General features: G+C 42.4%; 1 protein-coding gene across 4 annotated transcripts in view; it reads left to right on the plus strand.

Moving 5' to 3' along the window:
* Positions 1-18,289, plus strand: part of ltbp1 (latent transforming growth factor beta binding protein 1) — a 129,408-nt gene that overhangs the window by 35,970 nt on the left and 75,149 nt on the right. The window lies entirely within an intron of this gene.

The following is an 18,289-nucleotide window of genomic DNA, read 5'->3' on the forward strand; positions in this document are numbered from 1 at the left end:
GGACTCTGGGAGAAGGTTTCAGAGCCGCCCAGTTGTCCACTGTGGAGCTGCTCATTGATTCTGCTGCAGAACCACTGGAACAGCTGGATGCTACAGCTGATGTTTTCTACACTGCTTTCTTACACTGTACCTTTATAACTCGATCAGTCACCACTTCACCCAGTGAAAGTTTCGCTTTCACACACCATTTTTCACTGGCTTATATTTTAGTTGTTTCTTCTTCAAAAACAAAGGTAGTCAGTCAACTAAAATAGATAGATAGATAGATACTTTATTTATCCCCTAGGGGAAATTCATGTGTCTCATTGTTGATAATAATAATAATAATAATACTAATAGTAATAAGAACAGTCAATAATAAATAAACAATAATAATTAGATTAGTCCACTTCCTTTGGCTGAGGTTTTGTATAGCCTGATGGGCAGTGGGAACAAAGGATCTCCTGAACCTCTCTGTTCTGCAGCGCAGTGAGATGAGACGTTTGCTGCAGCTGTAGCTGCTTCTCTGTCCTGCCAGAATGTTGTGTAGAAGGTGGTTGGTATTGTTCAAGATGGCCTCCATCTTACATTGCATGCGTCTCTCCACAACAGTCCTGAGTGAGTCCAGACTCCTGCCAAGCACAGAGCCAGCCTTTTTTACTGGCTTGTCCAGTCTCTTTGTGTTCATGTCGGACATGCTGCTGCCCCAGCAGACTGCATCTTAAAAGATTACACCGGCCACCACAGACTGATAAAACACGTGCAGCATTTCACTGCAGATATCAAAGGACCTGAGCTCTGCCCCTTCAGGTAGATGGCATCCGTTCTCAGGGACCAGTCCAGTTTACTGTCCAGGTGCACACCTAGGTATTTATAAGTGTGCATCACCTCAGTGTCCTTCCCTCGAATGTTGACTGGCTGAAGGGTGGGCCTAGACCTCCGAAAGTCCATGACCATCTCCTTGGTCTTGGAGGTGTTCAGAAGGAGGCAGTTCTTGTTGCTCCATTCACTGAAGGCCATTGTCAGATCCCTGTACTCCTCTTCCTGCCCATTCCTGATACGCACCACAATAGCTGTGTCATCCGAGTATTTCTGGATGTGGCAGGACACAGAGTTGTATTTAAAGTCGGCCGTATACAGGGTGAACAGGAACGGAGCCAGAACAGTTCCCTGTGGAGCCCCAGTGCTGCTCATCACTTTCCCTGAGACACAGTTACCCAGCCTGATGAACTGTGGTCGTCTTGTCAGGTAATCCACAATCCAGGACGTGACGCAGGGATCCACCCCCATCCCTTCCAGCTTGTCTTTAAGGATGGGGGGTTGGATGGTGTTAAATGCACTTGAAAAATCAAAGAACATAATCCTCATGTAACTACCTGGCTCATCCAAGTAAGAATGGGCCGGTGGAGCATGTAAAGGACGGCATCAATGTCTTCTTTGTAGGCGAACTGTAGGGGGTCTAGTGCATGTTCAACCTGTGGCCTCAGAAGGTGGAGAAGCAGCCGCTCCAGGATCTTCATGATGTGTGATGTGAGGGCCACCGGTCTGTAGTCATTTATCTCAGCCGGTCGTCCTACTTTAGGTACTGGAACAAGACATGATGTTTTCCACAGATCCTCTGGAGAGGCTCAGCCAGCTGGGCTGCACAGTCCTTCAACAGCCTCGGACACACACCGTCCGGGCCTGTTGCCTTTCCAGGGCGTAGCCTCTTGAGCTCCGCCCTCACCTCCTCCACTGTAAAGGACAGGAGACTTGACCCCAGTGTGGAGGGAGCTGCAGCTGCAGTGTCAGGTTGTGGAGGAGATGCTGTAGGAGAAGCTGCAGCTGAAGCAGTGGGAGAGAGAACAGGTGAGGCTGTGTCACACCTGTTGTAGAACAGGTTGAACTCATTGGCCTTGTCCACATCACCTGATGTTGCCTGGCTGTTCTTCTCTGAACTGACTCGACCCACTATTAGGAATTGTTGGTTTGAGTCATCCTGTTGAACTGAAGACATCAGGCATATATCAGATATCTGGTAGAAAGCATGTTATATGGGTCATGGTGAATGAGCTATGTGTAAGTTTTGTTATAGCTACATAGCTAACATTAGCATTAGCAGCTGTTTACTTTCCAGTCTAGAAGATACGTTGTGAGTTCAGCATCAAACTTCATTCCTTTACTCACCAACAGCTGTCTCCAGAGGTGGAAACAAACACCAATTTTAACTCTTGTTTTTATCGCTTTTGTACTGAAGTTAGCATGCTAATGAGCTAGCTCCTCTCTCTGAAAGTGGCTCTCTGTAGCTTCCAGTCTGTCCCAAAGAAGTAGCTGCTCAGAGGATGTATTATAACCCCATATTGTAAACACAACAATGACTGAAGCTCTTGTCAAGGGACAGTAACCACCACCTGTTCCTGATAAGAAACCACATTCAGCTGCAGACAAAACTTTCAAACAGCCCCTTTAAAGGAAACCACTGGACTGTTTCAGTTTGCTTCAGGTTCAGGTTTACCTGTAGTTAAGAAGTTTTATTTTAACCAAGAAAAGTTCCCTAACCTTTGTGATTTTAACCTAAACCATAACCTTTCCCTAACCAAGTTATTTTATACCTAACCTATCCAACCGTTAACCATAAGGCAGGTCAGCTTACCATGACGCATTACATAGTAGTTCTGACCACTTGTTAAGTTGTAGTTCATCACAGGAGCCAGTCCTACACAATCTACTATAATACCATTACATCATTATTAAACACAGTGCAGTGTCCTAAATTAATCCAAGTCACTACAGAGTCAATCCAGAAATAAAGATGCCAATAATCAGCCCTACAACCAAACAAAGCCAATAAATCACCAATACATATGGAGCCATAACTGTCTGAGTACATCCAGTCTCTCTGAGCAAACTGTAATATAACAGACCACAGCTGCAGGCACTAAGGCTCTGAAGGTCTCTGCGGCATCTGGGCCTGTTTAACTGAGTGAAGAACTGAACCCTCTCCTTTACTTCAGGGTACAGACCCAGTCCAATGAGTCAGCCTCTTAATACTGTTTCTGTGATGAACTGTAAAACTGTTACTGCAGGATGAAACAGCCCCTGACTACTGTGTTCTGATAGATAACACCAAACTGAGATTCCTGCCTTTTTTGTTTAGTTTTTGCCCCTGTGAACCAGTTTAATACCTACACTTCTCTTGTGGACCAGGATAGGTGGACTATACCGCTCCCGCCTTTACTGCCACAGAAATCTCCGATCCCAGTGAGTTCAGGGTGTACAGATTTTGAATTGGTATATGGAGTGGAACAGTTGGACTGGAGCATCCCTGATACTGATGACTTACTCAAGTTCAAAATCCTGAACCTTTTGTTGTGACCTTGACAGGGAGCAATAAGGAAAGATGCAACACAGACAGACTGTTTCAAGTTCAAGGTTATTACCACACAAACAGCCCATTACAGCCTGTGAAGTTATATATTTATTATCATTATTAGTATTTAATTTTTATTTAATTTGATTTTTATTTATTTTTATTTTTCTGTTTAATATTATTTTTGTCTGGTAGCAAATGTTCTGGGGCCAGATACTAGTCTGTGGACCTGGGTTTGGGAACCTGCCTCAAATGACTTACATGTCCTGGGGATAAGAACCTGAATTACACCTCAAATAGTTCAGGTTCATTCAACAAGAACATCCAGACATGTGTTCTGGACCAGTCTAATATCTGGACAAATCTGACATCTGGATCAGTCTGACATCTGGACCAGTCTGATACCTGGACCAGTCTGACATCTGAACCAGTCTGACATCTGGACCAGTCTGATACCTGGACCAGTCTGACATCTGCATCAGTCTGAAATCTGGACTATGAAGCCAGGGTATAATAATTCGTCCCCTGAAAAAAATGTATGTTGTCGTTTGTGCTACGTGCTGCTTGTTTCTGTATTTGCTTGTGTTGTGTGTATTCACAGTGAATGCAAAAGATATTTTTTTTGCTGCAGTGCGTTGAACTCTCACGGCCAATGTACTTTCTGCAATAAGTCCATGTGTCTAATAGGCTTATTAGAGGCCAATATAGGCCAATATTCATAATATTGGAGCGTTGGCAAGGTTTTTTGGGCAGTTTTTATGCCTTTATTTGATAGGGAAAGTGGAGACAGACAGGAAATATGGGAGAGAGAGTGGGGGAGAGACTTACAGTAAAGGATTCGGAAGTTGAACTGGGACCTGCTGCTCAGGGCTCAGTATGCCCATATGGTAAGTGCCCTAACTGTTCATTCATTGGGACGTCCTGTTGGCAAGGTACTTATATGGAAAATAGTTGAATGGGGTTGAAGGTGGTGAAGGGCAAGGGTGGAGGCAGGCTGGCTGTTCAGGGAGGAGGTGAGATGGTGTCCGGCTGAGGTGTAGTCTGGCAGATGCGGAGACAGCGTGAGCTGGAGATCTGGTCTGGCTCAAGGGATCACTGAGGCACAGGAGAAAACCAGGTCAGCAGAGAGCACGAGGGGAAACACAAGAGAGAACGCGGGTAGGTATGAGGAAGCACTTAAGCACACAACACGCACGCACACAGATGAACAGGAGGGAAGAGAGAAAAAACTACCACAGCCTGAGCCATGACAAATATCACAATGTTTCCAGACATATGATATTTTTCATAAAAGAAAAAAAAAATTATGTAAAAAAATGATGTATCTATTTTATCTAATGATACTTCTAATAATATAATTATCTATCATAAAAACCTGTGATAACATTGCAATATTTGATCTGGACTATATAGAGATATTCATACTAGGCCTCCTGCAGATTTCAGGTAAACACTTAGGGAAACAACATCCTGCAAGGTTGGATGGTGGGTACAGGTGGGCGGGGCTTGGGGCGTGGCTTAGAGTGGTGACTGCTTTGTTGTGACATCACAATGTTCCAGAAGTCCTGACGGCTGGTTTTAAAGGTGTAATGTTTGGCAGCATTTCCTCTTCGCCCCTGTCCAGTTAATCATGTTGTTGTTTTCCCCATGTTCCTTATAATTTATTATTTATATGTGCATTCATTGTTGCTAGTTAAAATTGTCGATAGCACAGAAACAAATTATAAGTACTTGTAGTACAAACAGTATGTTTTTATTTACCTATAAAAATATGAAGGCAAGAATCAGAGAATAAGATTTATTGCCAGGTAGGTTTTTACTCACAAGATATTTGGCTTGGTGTTTGGTGCAGCATACAATAAACAGATTAAAAGGAAATAACAATAAAAAGGTAAAATACTGCAACAGCCAAAATGATAAATATACATAGATACACATATAAAAAGAAATAAAACTATGAAAAAAACTATGTACAAAAGTGTTGACAAAACTCCTGCTGAGCAGGATGTGCAAAAGATCACAGTATAGACAATATGTGTTCTGTGCAGGGATAATACTCCAAGGTGTTACTGTAATGTGGTTGTTGACGGTTGATGAGGCCAGACGCAGAAGAAAAAGCAGGTGCTGGTCCATCACTGGGGAAGACTGGACTGGAATTCTGGTCCTGATACAGACAAACATGTGAAAGGACAATTAGTTTAGATCATACAAGTTCTTTATATCCAAACATGTTAGGTCTGTTGTGTGTGTATAATAAATAGTAAGGATAGATATGAATATGCTCAAATATATACAGTATTAGGCAGTGGATCCTGAACCCGCTGGTTCTGGATCAAACAGTCTTTGTCCTACTTGTAAAAGAAAAGTTACTGATGCATCTAGCTGGACAGCAGCTGCAGGAACAGGCTAAATTCTACTATATCACTAAAACGTCTGTCGACATCATCAATCATATGTGTATGCCACCTCAAGTGTTAGTGTGGTTTGTCATTTGCACCAATGATACTTTTTGCTACAGACCAACATTAGATGTTACTCACCAGCCTAACAGAAAAGTTGCAGCTCGGCATCAAAACGCATCTCTTTACTCACTACCGTCTCCAGCGGTGGGAAGCCACACAGGATTCACCCATGTTTTGCTTCTTTGCCGCTGAACGTGGTTTCTTGTCGGAGCATTTCTTCGGGATGGAGATAAAGATCGTTTTCTAAGTGTTTCAACCATCTCTGCGTTTCTGTGATGCTAGTTGGGAGCTTTTTCTTTTTTTCTTTTAGTCGGAGCTGTAGCGTAACTTCAAGCTCCGGAGGAAGCTCTTGTTCTTCGTGGGTCTGAGGGCAGACTAGACACTACACTGACTCACACAGCATCTAGTGCCATAAAGTGGTATTACAAGGCCCGGGATGCAGCTAGTTGGTTAGCATGCTCATTTCAGTAGATATCTGAAATACAGTAGATGGTGGTCTTGGTCATGACATCATCACTGTGGCTCCTTCACATACTATTGATGGTGTTAGTTCATTTTTTGAACATTTTAAACTAAAATTCTTGACAGATCTTACACATTACACCTTTAAGGCTCAGTTTCTGAATACAGGCTGTGTGTAATTCTCTGTGGACTGATGAGGCTTTGATACTTTCACAGTATTAATATAGAACCTAAACCTGCTTTATAATCAAACAACACATGGACATCTACCTTTATACTATATGGAGCTTTAAAACTGGGATCTCTCAGAGTGAGGGCTGTTGTATTGTGATTTGCCTGGCCAGTTAACTCTCACTATCTCCATCCATCAATCTAACGATGTTAGAGTTCCTCCCTGCTCTTTCACAAGTGGAGCTGAGATGCCACTAACTCCTGCTATGGTTAAATGTACAGACAGTGCAGTCACATCAGACACAGTGAAAATGGCCCTGATGTCTTGTCATTAATGTCACCACACATCAGAGCAGACTTGTGATACTAATGGATGATATCTAAGATGTTAATGAATACATTTCATGTGTTGTGTTTCACATGTACTGTGTAAAAGCTCGAGAAGGTTTCTTAATGCTTGTGCATAGGCACAAATAATTGCTTCCAGACCCGTGTCCTCGAAAGCTGCTCTCAATTTACAGAAGGGATTTATCTCTCACAAGGAGCTATTCTCCATCTGCTGTGAGCAGCAGAGCCATGCAGTCATCTGAGGGAATAAAAATAATCCACAGGTAACCAATGCTCTCAACCTGAATTTTAGGCAGGAAATTAGATTATAAAGTTAATGATACTTTTATAAAGTTGCTGTTGATCACATTGGAACAAAACCAACGTGCAACCAATAAGCACTAAATGCAAACTGTGCAGCCTGGTCAGCTGGTGTGTGAGCAAACATCTCTTCTTATTACTCACAGAGACTTCTAGAGGTAACAATCTAAAATAGTCTCTGTTAACATGACTTTGATCTACTATACGCATACAGATAACCATCTCCACTGTTCATAGCGCTGCCCACCTGTACATCACTGTTGGTTAAAGTAGCGAGAAACTTTCTTAGCTCTTCGGTTGCAGTGTCCCCCCCTTATTATACAGACCAAGTGTATTATCCTCAGAAAAACTTCCAGCTAACACCAAGAACGTCGTCCTATAAACTGTTGAACCAGTTCAAATTTTCTCACAGAACATTTATCAATGGGAAAAAATAAGAAATCAAATTTATTACTTTTTAAAAACCTTGACTTTATTTGTGACTAATCTAAATCTTAATCTAAATTTTGCCTGTTAGTGAACACTCTGCTCATTTTTGTTTTTCTCCTCCTCTTTTCTCTCTCTCTTTCCCTCTAAACTGATCCTGCAAAACATCATCTTCATTATTATTATCATTATTTTTATTATTATTATTATTATTATTATTATTATGTGTATAATTTACTCGTGTATTCTATGCTTTTGCTCATCACATATAAGGTATATATGTATATATTAGTGTGTTAATATTTGTTTTAATTTTCAGTCCAGATGTTAGATTTGTCTAAATTACAGTCAGGCAGACACAGCATTGGATTTTCTACAGGTTTTAGTCCAATAAAAAAGGAATGATGCCAATCTCCGTCCAGTTGTAACTCCAGGGACTAAGATCATTTCAGCCTAAAGAGGATTTTGGGAAATGAAGTCCAGTCTAGTCAGGATTAAAGGGGAGGTCAGGCAGTAAACATGTTTAATTCTAAACAATAATCCTCTTAAACATCTCAACATGTGTCATTAACAGCAGAGTATCAACTTATTTATGCTCTTTAAGAAATCCTCTTTTAATGATAGGTTATTAAAACTTTGTTAAATCATCACTTCATCACCTGCAACCCTGTTAATCATCTGCAGATCACTGTTTTTAACCCAAACCTCTGCGGAACACAGACCATCTGCAGTCGGTGGTGGTGGAGGACTCAGGGCCTTTACTTCATCTTCATTTTTATGTCCCAAAATGAAGATGAAGCAGACAACCATTTCAGTAGCAGACTGTCAGTAATCACTTCTCCATGTAAAACAGGCAAATCTAGACTGAATTAAACATAAAAAATAATTTCATAAATAAAGAAATACAACATAATAAAACCAGACAGGATCTGTAGTTCTACTGGACCTTCATATGGCACCAGTGTGGTATTTAACGGCAGATGGTTATGGATTACTGTGTAACAATCTACTATTAATATTATTACTACTTTTATGTTAGGTCATTTCAGTTTCTTATGTAAATTCCAAATTAATTCAGAAGACATTATGATTTCAGGGTTTTTGCCCTGTAATGAAAGGCAGACTGTGCACACATGACTTGTTCCACCTGGACTTGTGAATTTCATTCATTCATTCCTACAAGAAAATTGGTGAATGCCACAGATTTTCTTAAATCATTCGAACATGCTGCTTAAGAACAAATCTGTATGAGTTGTTTCTGAGACTCATTGGGCCTCATTCACCAACCATTCTTAAGAAGAAATTTCTTCTTAAAACCCACTTACGCACTTTTTATGAAGATTCTGACATTCAGTTTTCTTTTTTGGGATTTGTAAGAACTGAATCTACACACATTCAAGAGTACTCTTACACACATTTGACATGTTTGAGCAAAATAAGTGGTTATTGCGTTTTCTTCTGTTCTACAATTATATAATATGTTATAATATTTTTTGTAATTTATAGTATTAAAAACAATAATCTTTTGTTATTTTACAAAGCATTATGGTCTTTTGAAATAAATGAATGCTACACTAACACGTAAATTCACATCAATTATGTTAATTGGAACCATGTCACCCATTAGTCAGGGATTGTCACCCTATATATAGGCAAAAAGTAGACCTTCTGCACCCTAGGCCTGCTCACACAGTGGCATATTTCCTGCTGCTGCAAGATATTGCAGATCGTGCCCTACGGAGGGAACAAATTTTCCATGACCATATAGATTTATTTGCAGAGAGTGATGAGTACTTATTGGGATGCTTTAGGCTACCTAGAGCTGTCCTCAGGAACCTTTGTGATCGTATGTAGCTGGCACTGCGGAGCCATACAAGGCGGTTTAGCCCTGTACCACCACATGTGCAGGTACTCTCCACCTTGTGCTTTTTAGTAATTGGAACATTTCAGTGGGAGCTGGGAGACGGGGTGGGCATATCACAGCCGTCCATCAGCCGTGCTCTCATGTGACTTGTGGATGGAATAAATCAACTAGCCACATGATACATAAAAGTCCCAGTGAAGAGGGGATTTCATTCTATTGCTGGTCTACCAAACACCATCGGCGCAATAGACTGCAGATCCATTCCCATACCTCAACTGCAAGCAATATCACTCCATAAATGTCCAACTCATCTCTGACTCCGTTTGTAGGATAATCATGGCCTCCTGTGTATTGCAAAACATTGCAATGAAGCGTGGTGTACCACCTCAGCCACCACAACAAGAGGTTGTGCGTCCTGAGGTGCTCCTGGGACATGACGACAGGCTCGCTGTCCAAGTTCGAGAGCAATTAATAGCTTGGTTATGAATAAAGCTGCTTTAAAATTAATTAAACTTTTACGGTTTGATTATTTCTAGCTTACAGTTCATCATTATAGAAACGTATCACTTAAAAAAAATAGAACAAACAGGTTTCAGTGCACATCTTTATTTTTTTTTAAATTTGAATGAATTTATTTAAGTGTATCTGAGATTGTGGCAAGTGTTGAGGCAATCTGTGTCAGCGTTTCAGCAATTCTTTCTTGGTTGTCAAGAACCGCTTTTGAGATCAGAATTGGGGCAGAACGGGAGCTGGGAGCACGCAAATGTCTAAATTTCGAATACAAGCACACAGATTAATCTTTTTAAAAACGATGACCCTCTGATTCCTCTGGGAAAGGAGATGGACTAGGAGGAGATGAAGGTGCTGACTCGGGGCCCAGGTCTGTGTCCAGATGTTCAGCTGATGGCACACCTGACAGTGCCGTCTCTCCGATGATGGCCCCGATGCGCTGGTACTGCTCAGACAATTCTTTGCCCGTCGTCCCCCCCTCCAGTGCTCTGTATCCCTCGTCTGAATTTTGCAATGTTTTTTTTGGTGTCAGATTTCAAATCAAACCACTTCTTCCGTAGTGCTCCCTTCTCCAGATACTGCATTCACTGAATGTGTGATTGCATCCCATGCGTGTGTGATTTTATATTCAGAATTAAAGCTAGTAAATATTACCGCTCATTTGCGGCTCACTTCCTCCATCAGTACCTCCATTTCAGAACTACTGAAATTCCTTTTCAGCTTTGATTCCGGTGCTCCATCTTTAGATTTTCGTTTTGGCATTTTCTCAACTTTGCTATCTCTTTGTCATTTTGTTGTGCACATGACCCTTCAGTGTCACGCCCTTTTAAGAGCATTTTCAGGTGTTTACCTATGCTAATTAGGGCCAACTGGCACTTTCAATTTACAAGGAGATTGGCATTCATCAATCTAAGAACACAGGTGTGGACAATTCTGTGGTTTAAGAACACGTTCATGAATCTGACGTAGAGTTTTCTTAAGGACTTTCTTAAGAACAACTTAACAACCAACTTCGTGAATGAGGCCCAATGTTTATTATTGATTTCTAAAATGACCCATATCAGATGTCACCAGGACGTCACTGTTCAGTTAAGATAAAATAACTCTGACTGTTGAATGAATGACTGTTTTCTCATTCTCCACCTACAGGGTGAAGGTTTGGTTAAGTTCAGGTAAAGACTGTGATCATGGTCAAACAGCTGTTCACTGCTAGGAAACACGAAATGAACAGGTCGTCCACATCACAGTCACATGATTTATTGACCCATCTCCTCCCTGCCTATAATGACCTCATGCTGATTCCGCCTCTGCTCCTGAGAGACAGCAGTCATCAGTCACATGGCCACTAGAGACTGCTTGTCCATTAAATGTAGACACAGGTCATATTAAGGCAGTTGAATGAATAACAAATGGTCGAGGTCATGCTCTAAGAAAGAGGTCGACTGGAGAAAAGGAAGTTCTAGGTGGAGGAGGCCTGGGATTTACTCACAGGTTCTCCAGATATCTCAGTAAACCTGCTTCAGGCTCCTGATGGTGGTGGTGATCTACCAGCCCACAAGCTTTAGTCAAACCTGTACTGTGATGTTAGACAGTGGGGCCCCTCTCATTATCTTAACCTCTCACGTATGGAGTGATAGATCATGTACATGGTCGGTACCTGAAGAAGAAGAAAGGGTGGAAACACAGGAAAGTGTTGTCTGTGTCAGCAGCAGGATGAGCAATTGCACTAAGATATCAACAGTGCTGCAATTCCCATCTGGTTTATGTGTGCTTAGAATGCTGAGGAGTGATGAAGAGCGCCTCCCCATCATCGCAGCCCAGCCCATAAATCACTGTAGACAGGATAATGCTGTTGTAATGGCTGTGACTGTGGTTCAGGTGTGAGGGTCAAACGCTGCAGCTGAACCCTTGAAGGTGTGATACCTGGGAAAACGGGGGAGTAAATCACTGCTGTTCTCTACAGGAGTAAAAACAGGTGACAGTCCTTTCTCTCTGACCCTCAGGTTATCTGAGGAAAATAACCATGGAGTGAAATGAAAGGCTGGAACCAGCTGAGCTGCTTTTAATTTAATTTAGCGCTGGGTGTATATGTTGATTTGTGTGGAATGCGTTATACTGTTTACATTTATCCCCGTTCATCATGTTGTCTCACACTCCCAGACACAATACTATAGCTGTGTCCCAATTCAGTGGCCACATCTTTCGGAGGACATGGTTCTTTGTGGGCGATGTGCGAAGGCCAAACTGAAATGAGGCGGTTTAGTCTACCGAGGATTTTTGCTTTGCGTCACCCGCAGTGCCCATCCATACCATTGTGTTGCAAAGTGCGGCTCTTGTCACCTAGCAACTTTGACAACATGTAACTTTTTTCACAAAGACTTGAGGTTTTAAGGTCCTTGGTTTTAACAGTTGTACTGTTAGCTGTTGAACTGAGCTGAAACACAATACTTATATTTAACAGTGAAGTCCTCAGGCTCTCTGTCAGTGTTGGTTGGTGTCATTACCGGTGCGCAATGATGCAGCCCAAGAAATTGGGAAACAGCTGGTGACTAAATGCCAAAAAGTCCGGTTTTCCACAGTGTGAGTGTCTAATAAGTCTAATAAAATGTTGCTCTGCACGCTTTGTATAACTGAAATGTTCGACCACAGCAGAACAACTGCTAAAAGCGAGCGTCTTATAGAAAACCTCCTAGTGCTGTCCGACGTCAGAACGACGAGACAGCAGTGTCAGTATGTATTCCACTGAGTTCAGGTTGGTGTCAGTGCCTGATAATTGCCGTGTGTCCTCATCATGTGTTTTAGACAAGAATGCAACAAAGACTCCACAGAGCAAATAGCTGGTATGGAAACGCTGCTTTCCAGTCATGAGCAAGTTGTCAGCAGTTTATATATGCACATATAGATCTATAAAACTAAACCATGTAGATTTCATTCACGTTAATGTTACACTGTTAGTCAGTGAACAACCTTTTACTGATAAATAGCATAGCTGTATTTCTGATTACTCAACACTATCTACTGTCATTTGGCATGTTAGGAAAGCTGCAGACTGGCAGAGCGATGCGTTGCTGTGCACAGGGCCATCAGAAAAAACTTTTAAAAATGCCCACTGAAACAATCATATATCAGTTTAAATGTGCGCTTTATTTTCAGAATATTTTCCCCTGAAAACAGCCCTTGCCTCTGGCACTACATTTTTTCAGCCGCTGACCAACCGTATTCCAACACAAAAGTGCACTGTATTACACCGCTTTCTGATTCACTCAGCTGACCCACTAAATATTCGACTTGAAGCTACATTTAAATCGATATTGGATTGTTTCTGTGGACGTTTTTAAAAGTGTCTATAACAGGTTTTTTCTAGTGGCCCCGTGCACAGCAACACGATGCTCTGCCACTCTGCTGGTGTCCCAGTTGGTTTTGCTAATTGGGAGTGTGCTCATCATAATCTACTGTAGGTAATGTATTGACTATATATGACTACTTCACACAACCTCACGTCAAAAAAGCCAAACTATCCCTTTAATAAAATCTAGTCATAAGCGCGAAAGTTCATTATTATCAAACTTAATTACTAGGTTGATGAGAGGTGGATGAAAAGCCTCCACATCTCCTCTTTAGAGGACATATCACTCTAAATTTCCACCAGATGTAAAATGTTTGTTTTTCTTTGCCACAAGAAAAAAGCAGCAGCTCTTCAGATTTACAGGATTGTAGCTTCTTGGCAAACAATATTAACAGAGAGAAAACAGATGACCTCAGCCTCAGAAACATTCAGCACCATCACAGTTTAAGCAGTCCAAGCAGAACTAGCTGGTCCTCATCCAGATCACAGTCCTTTAGAACTGTTGATACCTAATCCAGTCCAATACTTATATGTACATATGTGTCTGACAGGTGTAATAACTAGACTGACACATGTTGATCATCTTATATTAGTGATATTATGTAAATGAAAGTTAAACCAGGAGAACCCATCGTCCTCCAGCAGCCTGAGACCACCAGAAAGTGATGACACTCTGAGACTCTGCTTTGAGGCCACATATTGTAATGGTCTATGTGAGCCACATGGAGAAGACATCAAACCCCATGACACTCTACAGTGACAGTACATAAACTCACGGTTGGACAACACCTTCCCCACGAGGACTTAGTGATGCCCCGGACCACCAGAGACCTGAAGGAGCTGCTGAACAGGAAGAGGAGAGCCCTGAGAGGCGGGAACAGCTGTTACCTGTACACGGCTCTGGGCTCTGTGTATACAACCAAATAATGTTTCACATACTAATTTTCACTCACATACCAGCTGTGTTCCAATTCATGGTTCTCATCCTTCAGAGGCTGCATTTGAAGACTGATTGTGCCACAGTGGTGCAACTAGACTGTTCCATTTCAAAGACTAACCCTAATCCTTCAAATGCGTCCCTCTTTTCCCTGACAATGAAGAATCCAACAGATGGATTGTGGTGAGGTCACCACGACCTTTGACCTTTGTCCTTTGACCAACAAAATCTAATCAGTTCATCCTTGAATCCCAGTGGACATTTGTGCCAAAAGTGAAAGGATCTCCTTGAAGAGTTCTCGAGTCATCATGTTTACAAGGCTATAACTGTGTTTTGTGAGGTCACCGTGACTTTGAACTTTGACCTTTGATCACCAAAGTCTAATCACTTCATCCTTGAGTCCAAGTGAATATTTGTGCCAAATATGAAGAAGTTCTGTCAAGGCATTACTGAGATATTGTGTCTATGAGAATGGGATGGACGGACGTACATGCGGATGGACAACCCAAAAACAATATCCCCCAGCTCTGGCTGTCACTGGCTGGGAGGCATAAAAAGTTATGTGTTGTCAAGGTTGCTAAGCAACAGGAAGGGGACACGTCAGTAAGATGCTGGCACAGCTGGTGAAGCAAAGCGGAAATCCTCCATGGGCCATACGGTCTCATTTCAGTTCGGCCTTCATGGTTTATGACAGCTACGAAAGACCATGTCCTCTGAGGGATGCAGCCCCTGAATTGGGACACAGCTACTGTGTCACTGAGCGCATTAGAGGACAGTAAAGAAAAGATCTGCATTCTTTAAGATCTGCACAGACTGATCCTCAGGATTGGCTGGTTATGAGCTTTGCATACAGACAAAGACTGAGCGACATTAGCTCCTTCACAGGATGTCTCACCTGTAGAGACAGGGCGAGGAGCTCCGGCATCCAGCTGAGCTTCACATTGCAATGAGGTGGTCAGGGCATCTGATCTGGATGCCTCCTGGAACCTTCCATGTGCAACCAGGAGGAGACCTTGGGGCAGGACTAGAACACACTGGAGGGATCATGTATCCTATCTGGTGTGAGAAGGTCTTGGGAGAAGGATCTTAGCTCACATCCAGGTACATACTTGATAATAGATGATTGTAAGGATGGATGGATGGGACTATAACATTATTTCAGTTTCAAATCAAACAGTTCAAAGTACTGTTCCTACTGGAACCAGTATCAGCAAACAATGACAGACCTTTACCTAATCTGTCCCTGCAGATCAAAGATAACTGATGGTTCTTACACTGCACTTCTTACACCGTGTCTCTCTGATCCCTTCAGCCAGTTACCCAGTCCAGAGATGGTTCCCCTCTCCCTCCCTGCAGTCTGCCTGCCCTCAGCTCAGTGCTGCTAATACGTGAGAGTGCTCTGGTGAGGTTCAGTGGGTTCGGTAGACCAGAGTATGTCAGCTCTCGTGGGGAAGAAGACTTGGACGAGCAGAGCGTAGAGGTCGGTGGTGGATTGTGATTGCGGCCAGAGCAGAGCAAGGCCGAGACTGAACAGATTCAGCCCCCCCCACCCCACACACACACACACACACACACACACACACACACACACACCTCTCACTCCCTCCACCCTAACTCACTGATCTGTTTATGTAGAAATGAGTAAAATCTCCGCTCTGATATTTAAGAGCTGCAGGCTCTTGTAACCGCTCCTTGGACTCTCTCCAGACTCTTCTTGCTTTTTTCATTTCATGGTGCCGTTGTTGCCAGAGCTCAGAGTCCAGCCAGATATTTTGTTGAGACTGGAGTGAGCTCTCATGTTTATAACTTCTCTCTTACCAGGCCTCTGTAGATCTGCTTGTTAATCTGATAGCAGAACCAACTTCCCAGAATGCTTTGGCTTTTTACTACAATAAAAAAAAACAAGAAACCTCTGACTCACACACACTTCAAACTTATGCTGGATGATGTTGCAGTCAGCATAACGTTCACCACGGCGTCTCCAGACTCTTTCACGCCTGTCACATGTGCTCAGTGTGAACTTGCTGTCATCTGTGAAGAGAACAGGGCGCCAGTGGTGGACCTGCCAGTTCTGGTGTTCTCTGGTGAATGCCAGCCGAGCTGCAGGGTGCTGGGCTGTGAGCACAGGTCCCACTGGAGGATGTGGGGCCCTCATGCCACCCTCCAGGAGTCTGTTTCTGACAGTTTGGTCAGAAACATGCACACCAATAGCCTGCTGGAGGTCATGTTGTAGGGCTCTGGCAGTGCTCCTCATGTTCCTCCTCACACAAAGGAGCAGGTACCGGTCCTGCTGCTGGGTCGATGCCCTTCTACGGCCCTGTCCAGCTCTCCTCGTGTAACGGCCGGTCTTCTGGTATCTCCTCCATGCTCTTGAGACTGTGCTGGGAGACACAGCAAACCTTCTTGACACCGCAGGTATGGATGTGCCATTCTGGAGGAGCTGGAATACCTGTGCAACCTGATTGGGCTGCAGGTACCGCCTCATGCTACCAGTAGTGACAAGGACACTAGCAAAACACAAACCTAGAGAATCAGTCAGGAAGGATCAGGAGAGAGCAACTGTCTGTGGTCACCACATGTAAAACCATTCCCTTTTTGGGGTTGTCTTGCTTTTGCCTCCATTGCACCTGTTGTCACTTTCATTTGCACCAAAGCAGGTGAAACTGATTCACAATCTCTTGTGCTTCCTAAATGGACACATTGATATCCCTGAAGTTTAACTGACTTGGTGTTATACTGTGATGATTTAGTGTTCTCTTCATTTTTTTGAGCAGTGTATATTTTTTTTAACTATTTTAGCAGCTGCATGTGGAGACAGTGACATGTTACTGATGTTTTCTGCCAAAATAAATCAGAAATTAATTAATAATGATAAGAAATCCAATATTCCAGTAACCTGCAAACTCTATGTGAGATATAGCTGCAGCAGCAGAGACACAGCAGAGACACAGTCAGTGTGAACACACACACGTAATTCTCCGCAGTAGCTCAGCGAGATCAGCCGCCACGCTCACTCACACAGTGTGATCCTGGCGTTACTGTCCTCTCTGGAGCGTTGCTGCATCACATTATCCCTGTCCACCTGTTGTTTATGCGTGTGCACGTGTGTCCTATTGCACACACACAGGAGTAAACAAAATGAAAACATTGCTCCTCACTGCCACTTAAATCTGCTGTCATTCCATGAGATGAAATGTTAATCAGCAGCTATTTGTCATGAATTAAAATGAATTAATTTGATTGAATTCTTGTTTACAGATAAACTGAAGGTTATTTTTAGGACGGATGATTTGGGGATCATCAGCTATGACCTTTAAACAATGCTAATAAAAATGTTGTATATATGCTGTATATACCTGAATATAGACTCTACCACCATCCTCTACATACTGTACTCACATGTCCACATGCACAAACATGTTTATACACACAGTCACGTGCACTAGTAATCAGACTGTCAAGAGTTGTTTTACCATTATAATGACTGTATCATAGAACATTTCATACACACAGTAACACGTGAACACATGACATTTACATCATGAAGGAGATTCCCTAATAAACAGAGGAGCCATTGAATACATTACAGGGTCATAGCAGAGCCATTAACCAGGGTATCACTCTGAGTATTTATAGTGTGGCAGCAGCTTGTCCTATGAATGGGACGGAAATATGTCCAGTTGACAAATGGCTCTTCCTCCATGTTTATTATATCCTGTCTTTGGCCCTGTACTCTCCTTGTATCTTTCATCTGACAACCCCTAGGAAGGCCGTATCATTTTTCCATCAGTGTTAAGTCTTCAATATGAACATGTTGTTTAGTGTTGGTGACCTTCTCTCTTAAAGATACCATCACCACTGAACACTGAGAAGAAGAAAGAAGAGAATCTAAAGAAGAATTTTACATAGAATTAGTTTTTACAAAAACTTAGCAGAGCAGTACTTTGCGCTTGCTAAAATTAGCATGCTAACATGCTCTAAATAATGGTGCTACTGCTAACATGCTGATGTTTAGCATGTATGTTTACTATAGTCACCATCTTAGTTCAGTGTGTTAGTCTTCTAATATTTGCTAATTAGTATCCTAACATCCTAACACCTTCCCTTCAAAGGATTTTGTAGGTATTTAACTACA

Source organism: Seriola dumerili, unplaced genomic scaffold (assembly GCF_002260705.1).
Source record: "Seriola dumerili isolate Sdu_G_001 unplaced genomic scaffold, Sdu_1.0 BDQW01000665.1, whole genome shotgun sequence".
In the NCBI taxonomy this organism is placed as follows: Eukaryota; Metazoa; Chordata; class Actinopteri; order Carangiformes; family Carangidae; genus Seriola; species Seriola dumerili.